Raw genomic sequence first — 12,090 nt, 5'->3', positions numbered from 1 at the left:
AAATGATGAGTACTGTGAGTGCTAATATTACTCAGGATGTTATTCAGGGTTCATCAGTGATATCTGACCCCTTACCAAACAAAAAAGTATTGCAAAAACAAGTGTTTGTGTGTGTGTGTGTGTGTGTGTGTGTGTGTGTGTGTGTGTGTGTGTGTATGTGTATATATATATATATATATATATATATATATATATATATATATATATATATATATATATATATATTTATTTGAAATCACTGGCAGTGAATTATCTTAAACTAAACAGAAACCAATGATCACAGAGCTGTTTTAACCCCTCTTACTACTTCTAACATAGGTTGGTTGCCTCACAAATGTCTCTGAAATGCAATGGGGGGCTTCATCACCTGTTCTGAACATGAGGTCAGCAGAAGTGAGTGGCCTGTTACATTGCCTGACTGTCTGGGCCAAGCAGCTTAAGGAAATTAAGTGTGAAAGAAAATTATTAAAGTACCCATGACAACGCAATTACTGCTTAACCATAAAGTCACCCAACACAAATAAAAATAATGCATCATCATTAAGAAAAGTCAATGTAAAAATCGTATAATGTAATTTACTTATACTTTTAACTACATTAGATCTAATTATGGTGGTGGTGCTGCGGTAGCATTGTCGCCTCACAGTAAGACGTTGTCCTGTTCGATTCTCAGCTAAAGCGTCTTCTGTGTGGAGACATGCATGAATGGGCGTACCTTCGTTGAAGGTTGTGTGTCAGGGCTGGCAACTCGGTACATAAAAATCAACTGCCAATCATTAGCAGACCGGAGTTCCGCTGTGGCGACCCCTAACCGGGAAAAGCCGAAAGATATAACAGCATATGTATGTTTTTAGTAATTACTGTATTTGGCTGCATTCCTTTCTGGAAATGTATGTTCAGTACCTTGTATAATACTATAATTGTATAATCTCTAACTGACTCTTCTTGTACTAATGGAGCTTTTCTCCCTGAGCCTCTGCTGAAAATGGGTTCATGACCGAGTCAGACTTTCCCAGTCACCAAATGTCAATAAATAAATAAATAAATAATATATACAAGAAAAGACAATGAATAGCCAAGGCCTTTGCACCATTACTCCCTCAAAACTTAAATATATTAAACTTACAGTTAAAGACCTATGAAAAAGAAAAAAAAAAGATAGAAAAAAAAACAGCAAATACAAATTTCTTCCTGCTGTCCATCATGCTGACCATGTGCATTTTCTTGCAGACAACAACTATTCAAAAAAGCCAACAAATGACTCATAATTTCTTTAGGGCTGATACAAAAAATGTTAGCTGATTACTCATTGTGGGCACTTAAATAACTTACAAACTACTTGTAGAAAACATAAAGGTATATAAATAAATAAATAAATAAATAAAATATCCAATTATATTGCACATTTTAAGGAGCCTCATACAAACACACAAGGTTTCACCCAACTTATTAGAGTGGTCAGGCATTGCTAGAGGTCGTAACGTTGATTTCCTCCTTGTATGTCTAATCTTTGCTATGACAGAGCCGTACATAGTCTAAAGTTGTTCTGATTCTGTCCTTCTAACCTGTTTGCTAATCTCATACTGCCATTCATGTGTCCACAACTGACAGTATAAATTCTCAGGGAAGAGACTGATCCCTGGAATGTTCAGCTTTCTCATTGTGTAGCACATGTTCAGTCATCTCATTGTATAGCATATCTTCAGCTATCTCATTGTGTAACATATGTTCAGCTATCTCATTGTGTAGCGTATGTTCAGCTATCTCATTGTGTAGCATACGTTCAGCTATCACATTGTGTAGCATATGTTCAGCTATCTCACTGTGTAGCATATGTTCAGCTATCTTATTGTGTAGCATACGTTCAACTATCTCATTGTGTAGCATATGTTCAGCTATAGACATAATAAAGAACGACCAAACTGATGAACAAATATGAATGAAAAGCCACCAGCCAGATGAATAAATCCAATTTAATAATGAAACGAGACTTATACAGCCAAATAAACGAACTTTTAAAAACACCAAAAAAAAGAAAACACCGCCAAAAACAGATATATCTAAGCGCTTTCGTTTAAAAGTTTTAAACTTCCTCAGACAAAAGACTCTATTACATCACTTCCTTTTATAAACTTCTGATAATTCAAAAAAGTGCGCCAAAGTCTAATTCATTTTGGAGCATACTCAGTTGCAGAAAAGTGGGAAATAGAATTTCTAAATGCCAAACTCATAGAATATTCAAAGCATAATGAATAAACCTATACCTAAATACAATCATTTACATCCTGAAATTTATATATTTTAAAAAAACAATACAAAACCATACATCAATTCTTAATTTTTATATATATATATATATATATATATATATATATATATATATATAATGGAACTCAAACTTTACCTAATCTCTTAAAATCTATAATTAAATATTCCACATTTCACTTATTTAATATTAATAAATCTATATATAACAATAAATATTAACTCCTATAACAAATTATAAATAATTAAATTCATATAATATAATTTAAAAAAAAAAATATCTTAAATATATTACTATATTATTAACTATATTGTTTATAATATATGGCTTCCTCCATAATAATTCAGAATTCTTAAAATACTTTAAATTCAATGTTATACTAGTCTCTAATTTTATTACGAGTTAATGCCTTTAATTTTAAAATTGGCCCGATGGAACTTCTTTCATTTAAACCTGGCACAAAATCGGCTTGTAATTTTATTTGCCAGATCAATTTTCTTTCTTCCAGAATTAAGTTCCAAGGGGTCCTTTCTTCTATTTCCACTTGATCTATCGCTATGTAATAAAATTTATGATTATTGCATTCATTGATATGTTTTGCTAGCGCATTGTTCAATTTCTTATTTTTTATAGCATATTCATGCTCATAAATTCTCTGTGTGAACATTCTTTCAGTCTTACCTATGTAAAAGGCAGTACAGGAATTACATCTTGCAAGATAGACTACTGCTCTGGATTTACAATTAAATTTCTTCTTAATGTGATACTTTTTATCACATATAATAAAACTATCACCTTCTTGAATTTTGAAACACCATTTACAAGCTCCACAGTTATAATTTCCTTTCTTCACTTTTTCTCCTATTCCTATATTATTATTAGATTTTAATAAATCCTTAAAACATTTTCCTTTTCTATATACTATCATCGGAGATTGGCTTATATGTTTTTTACATAAAATATCTCCGGTTAAAATTTCCCAATTAGTGTTAATCACTTCTTTCAAAATTTGGTAGTCTTGTGTAAAAGTAATAACCAGAGCTTTTGGAAATTCTTCATATTTACTGCTCTTATATCTACATGCATCTAAACTTTTATTATTCCCTCTATCCCCAGTACTACCTACATCTGCCTTGCTAACACCTTCCTCGACTAATTCACTTTTAATTTCCAAAATTGGTTTAAAATAACCATTTTTTCTTTTTTGATTAACTTCCAAAATTAATTTATCTATTGACCACATAGGATAATCTTTATTTAAAAACATCTGCTTTAAATGTTCACATTCATTTATAAAATCTGGGAATTTTGTAATAATCCGAGCAGCTCTCACCAACTGGCCTTTAATTACAGACCTTTTCTGGTGGTCAGGATGTGCGCTAGTATAATGAAGGAAGCCATTGGAATAAGTTTTTTTTCCTATAAATTAGGGAGATATATGCTTCTTCTTCATAATCTTTAACCAAATTAATATCTAAATAATTAATTTTATCTAAATCAATATTCCACGTAAATTTTAAAAAGTTTGTGGTTTCATTAATATAATTTAAAAATTCATTTAAAATCTCAATATTTTCTCTCCAAACTAAACAGATATCATCCTGAAAATGGTGATATGATTTAATATAACTGTAATATTTACTATTAAATACAATCTTCTGTTCCCAAAACATCATAACTAAGTTTGCATAAGTCCCCCCACACGAAGACCCCATAGCTATACCTTTTCTTTGAATATAATACTGATCATTACATTTTATATAATTATTATTTAATACAATTTCAATCAACTCAATTAAAAGATTATTTTGATCTTGTTCAAAAGAAAATTCAAATAAAATTTCACTAATCCATTGAAGCCCTATATCCTGGGGAATTACTGTATATAGGTCACATACGTCAATTGTTACCAATACATCTTTAGCATCAAACAATATTTGATTCATATGTTCTAAAAATGTCCAAGAATCCTTGCAGATATATTCTTCTTTCATTATTACTTTTTTTTTTTTTTTAATTCATAATCCACATATTTGGTGCATGCTGATGTAACTGAATCTCTCCCATCCACTAGAGGGTGCATAGGGGGATCTTCTATATTTTATGCATCTTAGGATTCCCGAAAAAAACGTGAATCCTAGGTGTTAAAATATTTAAATAATTAAATAAATCAATATCTATCTGTTTATCTAAAAACATATCATTAATCTGTAAAAAAATCTTTTTATACGCACAATTAAATTCATTCAAAGATACCTGTTCATAAGTATCTGTATTTAAAATCAACTCCATTTTTTTATTGTATAAATCTTTATCCATTATGACTACTCCTCTATATATAGATTTATTAATATTAAATATTAATATTAAATAAGTGAAATGTGGAATATTTAATTATAGATTTTGAGAGATTAGGTAAAGTTTGGGTTCCATTTTATATATATATATATATATATATATATATATATATATATATATATATATATAAATTAAGAATTGATGTATGGTTTTGTATTTTTTTTTTAAATATATAAATTTCAGGATGTAAATGATTGTATTTAGGTATAGGTTTATCCATTATGTTTTGAATATTCTATGAGTTTGGCATTTAGAAATTCTATTTCCCACTTTTCTGCAACTGAGTATGCTCCAAATTGAATTAGATTTTGGCGCACTTTTTTGAATTATCAGAAGTTTATAAAAGGAAGTGATGTAATAGAGTCTTTTGTCTGAGGAAGTTTAAAACTTTTAAACGAAAGCGCTTAGATATATCTGTTTTTGGCGGTGTTTTTTTTTTGGTGTTTTTAAAAGTTCGTTTATTTGGCTGTATAAGTCTCATTTCGTTATTAAATTGGATTTATTCATCTGGCTGGTGACTTTTCGTTCATATTTGTTCATATGTTCAGCTATCTCATTGTGTAGCATATGTTTAGCTATCTCATTGTGTAGCATATGTTCAGCTTTCTAACTGTATAGCATACGTTCAGCTATCTCATTGTGTAGCATATGTTCAGCTATCTCATTGTGTCGCATATGTTCAGCTATCTCATTGTATGGCATATGTTCAGCTATCTCATTAAGTATCATACGTTCAGCTATCTCATTGTGTAACATACGTTCAGCTATCACATTGTGTAACATACGTTCAACTATCTCATTTTGCAGCATATATTCAGCTATCTCATTGTGTAGCATATGTTCAGCTATCTCATTGTGTAGCATACATTCAGCTATCTCATTTTGCAGCATATATTCAGCTATCTCATTGTGTAGCATATGTTCAGCTATCTCATTGTGTAGCATACGTTCAGCTGTCTAATTGTGTAGCATACGTTCAGCTAGCTCATTGTGTAGCATATGCTCAGCTAGATCATTGTTCATAGGTTCATAGGTTCATACTAGGCTATCTGCCCTAGGGCATTTATAAGCCTAGCCAGAGTGTGCTTGGCTTTCGCCACCCATTTTAAATTAATTTTGCTATGCCCTTTTTCGAGGTTAGTATACTGTGCCTCTGTCTAACAGTGACACAGAAGTGATACCCGGGGTAAACCTACGATCTCCCATCCACTCATCAAGATTCCTCTTGAAGAGAGTCAATGAGGGACTCTGCCTAACCTGGACTGGGATTTTATTCCAGAGTGAAGGGAGCTTCTGGGTTATGAATCTGTCCCTCCAGCATGTCCTATTTATTTCAGTGCTGAGGTTCAAGTCTCTCGAGCGTGTAGCTCAATGGGATTTGGATTTTCTGAGGTGCAGCATGTCCATTAATTCCGGGTTGGACATAGCTTTATACATCATGCACAGATTGCTTCTGAGCAGGTGGTATGCCACTGAGTAGAGCTGGAGTTTCTTTAACCAGGCAGCATATGGCATCTGTTTGAGCCCTTTGATCCTCTTGGTGAGGTACTTTTGGGGTCTTTCCAGTTGCTGCAGGTGTCTGGTAAGGAACATCCCAAAAGGGGCATTGTACTCAATTATGGGCCTGATGAGGGATGAGTAAAGAGGCACGATGATCTCCCCTGATCTAGATGTGAATCCCTTCATGATTAGGTGGGCTATATAAAATGTTTTTCTAACCACTTTGGCCACGTGGTTGTCAAATGAGAGATTGCTTTCAACTTGGGTCCCCAGGTCCCTAATTACTTCTTCTGTACTTAATGGATTACCACCTATGTGGTAATTTGTGGTGTGACATATGTTTAGCTATCTCATTGTGTAGCCTATGTTCAGCTACCTCGTTGTGTAGCATACATTCAGCTGTCTCATTGTGTAGCATACATTCAGCTATCTCATTGCATAGCACATGTTCAGCTATCTCACTGTGTAGCATACATTCAGCTATCTCACTGTGTAGCATACATTCAGCTATCTCACTGTGTAGCATATGTTCAGCTATCTCATTGTATAGCATATGTTCGGCTATCTCATTGTATAGCATATGTTCGGCCATCTCATTGTGTAGCATATGTTCAGCTGTCTCATTGTGTAGCGTATGTTCAGCTATCTCATTTTATAGCACATGTTCAGCTATCTCATTGTGTAGCATATGTTCAGCTATCTCATTGTGTAGCATATGTTCAGCTATCTCATTGTTTAGAATATGTTCAGCTATCTCATGGTGTAGCATATGTTCAGCTATCTCATTGTGTAGCATATGTTCAGCTATCTCATTGTGTAGCATATGCATTATCCTGACAGTTTCTAAACTGGAATCACTGATGGCATCTGTTGACTAAACTCCATTGCAATGAATGGAAAATGAGAAGGACGTCTGAAGGTATTCAGTCTCACTGTGGAAAGTTATGCCACTGGTAAAACATAAACATTTTTCTAATTAGCAGAAAGGTCTAAATAACAGATACCTAGCCAAAATAAATAAATTATCTTCAACATGATGGTTGCTGAAATGAATAACAGAGGAGATCTTAAAGAGAACTGCAAAATTAGCTACAAATGAATATCATACATTATGTTGTAATATGTTACTCTGCTTATTCAAATTTATATTATATAGTATGTATATGATTTAGGCATGAGGTGCTTTTAAGCATCCTTAAGGTATCTGGAATACTATTTCATTTCTTGTTATTCTTTAGATTGTAACTTGGCCCCTCTGCTGCCTGGTACACTTAGCAGTATCAGGAGTTGGACTTTCAAACTGATGCACATAAACTAAAACTACTACACAGTTATCAAACGTCTCACAGAATGTGGTTAATCAATTAATCTGGTGAATTAACTGAAACATACTAAGGCCTAGAGCTATTCAAGCAGTCATTGTATTTCATTTCTTATTGGAGATTTGTTAAAATCTACAAAATGTATGCAACAAATTGTTGCTACTTTATAGACTATAAAATATTACAAAAAAAAAAACTAAAGTGTATTTAAAGTCTGTGTGAATCTGCTCTTAAAATGAGTGCACGGTATTTACAGTGACTAATGATGCAGCTTGAGACAGTACCAAGAGTTGTGAGTCCTAATATTATGGAAGAAAAGTCTGAAGATCAACCTGGGAACTATCACTAACTGTCGCATACTATTCATAGGCCCACAGCATAGTACAAATGTATGAATTACTCCTCAGAGCAACGGCAAATGCGTGCAACATAATAATTTTCAAGGTGCTGCATGACACGGATAGCTCTGCCCTATTCTGAAATGAAATCTCTTTTTTAACAATCATATTATAACACACAAATGCACAAACACACACACACACACACACACACATATATTTATATGACTGTGTGTGTATACACATAAATATACACCTTTAAAATCAGGGTAATATTCTAGTGCATAAAGATCGCAAGTTAAATATGTACGAGTTACAAACAGAAGACTAATTGCTCAGCTAAGCAAATGAAATGCTTTCTTAGTATCAGTGATTAGGAACCACAATCAAAGCCAATGATTTGGTTCATCTGCTTTCAAACATATAACTAAACTGGATTATGTTGCCTGCAGTGAGTGCCTGTATCAGAGACCAGTTCTAACTGGTTACAGTCTAACACAGAAAACAGCGAGGTTTTCAGTCAACAAGAATAAAAAGCCATAAAGAGTTTACTGTATACCTACAGGGATCAATAATCCACAATGGTGCGCAAAGTATTTTTAGGTTATTGCTTTAACCAAGTGATCTAAAGGAATACTTCCAACAGAAAAGTGTGTGTGTGTGTGTGTGTGTGTGTGTGTGTGTGTGTGTGTGTGTGTGTGTGTGTGTGTGTGTGTGTGTGTGTGTGTGCGCGCGTGCACCCTGGGGGTTAGGCCATGCAACTTCTTGTACCTGTAGAAATATTTATGAAATGCAAAAACAAAATAGGGTGTACAGGAATATAAAATGTATCTTGTCTAGCTGTCTTCCTAGACTTCATCTTTTGAATCACTGGAAACATTTCTTGCTTATAAATGTGGCAAAAAATTAAATATATAATTAGCACAAAACTATTAAAAGAAGAATTTAACTTCATGCCTTAAACTGGAAAATAATAAATCCATGTGATAGATACCAATGTCAATGAATATATCATATGGAGTTCTTCCTGGAAAAGTATGGATCATTTTATGTTACAGTGTGTAATGTTCTAAGCCTTCAAATTACTATTTTATTTAAAGTTTTGGAAACCACACGGAATATCTTTCAGCAAGTGCTCAGCAAAGAAAAAATGTAGTTTTTACATTCAGATAAATCGGTCTTTTATAATGTTAACTTTTCAAAAATATAATGTTATTTTGAGGTTACACATGCAACAAATCAGGTAAGAAGTCAGTTATAATGTAATACTTGTTCTTTTAGCTAATGTCACCTATTGCTACTATATGGATAAGTGAAGCTACCAAAGTAATTTTCATAGTATCCCATCAAAATAATACAATATCACATTATTGGATACTGTTAAATTAATATTCCTGGATTAGTAGGCATAGACAAACCTTACATGAAGAAAACATAAGTTTAATCCATATTATATGGAAAGAAGGATTACTATAAAACGTATATTTCTCAACAGGCAGAAAACAAAAATCTGTACAAAGGTTGTGGAAAAGTAGGTAGAGCAGGCCAAAAAAATATCTGAATGCATAATTAACTTAAATTTTGTCTACAAGATGACACATCTTTTCTGATTCCAGGAGGATTGTGGATAGGATATGTAAGCACTCAGAAACACAATTATAAAAAAATGAAATACTACCTATTGCATTAATCTTAAGGAACCATTCTGCTGCTTGCTCAACTTTATTCCAAAATGAGCATTTACATTTTACGCTAGCACTACTAATATTCTCAAATACTATCGAATTTGATACTGTATGACTGTTCACTAACAAACTTGCACATAAAAAGTCACCTCACATTGATTGAATGTATATTTACTGCTATGCACCCTCCATAGAAGTGGCCCTGGTTGTATGTCACTAGCAAAATAACAAATGGAAAAGAGGCTTTCCCATCCAGCACACAGAGGCTAAGATAGCAGCAGAGCCTGGGGAAGCTATTTTCCTACGTCTGGAATCCCCTAATGAAGACATGAAACTATGCAGACGCAAGCAACATACAAGTGGGAGATGGGCTTCTGATATCCTAGCTAGGGCACTCCACTGATTCTCATGCCAATTCTAATGTAGGAAACCATTGTCAAGACACAGTAGAATAAATAATTCCATTTTTACAATGTGACAATGATTAGGTTCCAGCCACTGATCTCTTGCCTTATCAGGAAAGCAAATATTTAATAAGAAAGCTTTTCATGTTGTATTTTACTCTGTATAGATCTAATGATAGTTGCTGCTAGACGGATCTAACAGTGGTTATTCAGGTATGAACAAAAGTTCTTTACAGAAATATTATGGCATAGGAATGAGACCAGTAGAAAACAGTTCCAGAATAGTGGCAGCATAAAAAGGTTTGTATATTAATATGCAGCATTTACCCACACCTAATTACAAATCTGTTAAAGGCAGTCAACAATAGAAGGTCTGAGTACAGATAAAATTATTAAACATCAGTATGGTGATTTTATTATATACTATTAAACACAATTCATCTCATTTGATAATATAGAACAATGGATATACAATATATACAGCAGCAAAACTAGACTTGCATTCTAAAAAAAAGCTGATGAACAGCTCAAAACTGAAGTGACCACTGCACCATTCATACTTTCATCTGAAGAAATATGCTGCCCAAAAGATGATATATTACACTTTCAACAAACATGTCTCTGGTTAAGACCCTCTAGAAAGGCAGCCTATTTTCTTGGCAGAGCTACTATGGAGATAATACCTACAAAGACTGGAGAAGATCTAAATTGTAGAAACTTACACTCATACTACTTTCTCAAACAAAAAAGAACATATAACATTGTTAAGGATAAATAAAGTTTGGGAACAAACTAAGTTGTCACAGGACAGCTTTAGTGTGGGGTGGGTGGAGGTAGAGGTAAGGATGTAGGGAGGTAGACAGGATGGGTTAAGTGTGTGGGTAGGGAACAGATAGGAAAGGGTTAAGCAAGTGGGAAGATGAGGGAAGAAGTGAGGTTGGATTAATGGGTGGGTCTTAAGGGCTTTTGAGGTGGGATTTAGTGTTGGGAGGCACATTTGGTGTGATCATGTTGCCCACCCAGCCTGTCCCATTTTTGGTGATGGTTGGTGGGGTGGAGAAGAGGGACAGGCTTGTCCCTCTTCTGTTCCCCCTCAGGAGGATAATTGGAATTGGAAGTGGTGAAATTTTGATGGTGGAAGACTTGGAGTGGAAGGATTGGATTGGTGACATGCTAAGGTGAGCGGGGATGTTGCCTTGTTATTACAATGATAAGTGAGCAAGTGGGGGACGCTGCTTATCCAAGGGTGAGCGAGCACGCTGCCCTTATGTTTATTTATGTTATTTTGTTGCATTGAGTTTAATTTGATTGTTTCAATAAAGTTTTCATATTACTATCTTATTATTCATTACAATAAAGGTGGTCAGAAGTCTGTGGGTCTTTGTGTAGTTTTTTAATTCGACCATGACAAATGAACAGGACAAGCATATGCATTTTTAAACACTATAAAAATAAGAAAATACATACATTTAACTTAATCACTAAATCTGTTTGCAGTATACACAATGTTTTTTACATAATTATAGAAGTCCATTTTCAAATGATTATTTAAAACATGTAATGTCCAAAATCAGACAGTAAATTAACCAGATGTAGAGAGAGAGAGAGAGCAGGGGTTTAAAGCTTAACGTGTTTAACTGAATTACTTACCTTGCACACAGCACAGGCGGTGAAACAACATGACATGCATGAAGCCTTGTGGGGCTTGTCCTATTGTCTGTAGGCAATACCAAGACAGTTCCTTGCTAAATCCTCCATTACTGATTTTTTATAAACTATTAAATAATGATGTGGTCTTACTGAAACCAAAACAGAAAAAGAAAGAAAAAAATAAATAAATACTAGTTTAGACTTTAAGAAGTTTATGAGAACTGACCAAACAAACATATTCCAAAGGAGACTTGAAATAATTTATGGCTGCTGAAACTATCTTTAGGTTAATGTCTGCCTGAACAATTAAGGGCCATAAAATAAGCAAGATATGTGTGCTCTTCCTGTGAATGGAATATGTGCATGGAAATGCATGAAATAACTAAATGTGGTGCTAGGATCTGATCATAAGTACCAGAAAATGTATATATTTATTAAACAATTTAATCACCCTACCTCAGTGTAGTATAAATGGGAAAAAGCAGATTCTTTATGGCAATATTTTATTTATTATTTTGCTTTTGTTAAATGGGAAGGTCAAATTGGGTTTTACAAAAAAAAAACTTT

Source organism: Protopterus annectens, chromosome 2.part2, assembly GCF_019279795.1.
Source record: "Protopterus annectens isolate FY-2018-M chromosome 2.part2, PAN1.0, whole genome shotgun sequence".
Taxonomy (NCBI): domain Eukaryota; kingdom Metazoa; phylum Chordata; order Ceratodontiformes; family Protopteridae; genus Protopterus; species Protopterus annectens.
This window is presented reverse-complemented; position numbering follows the sequence as displayed.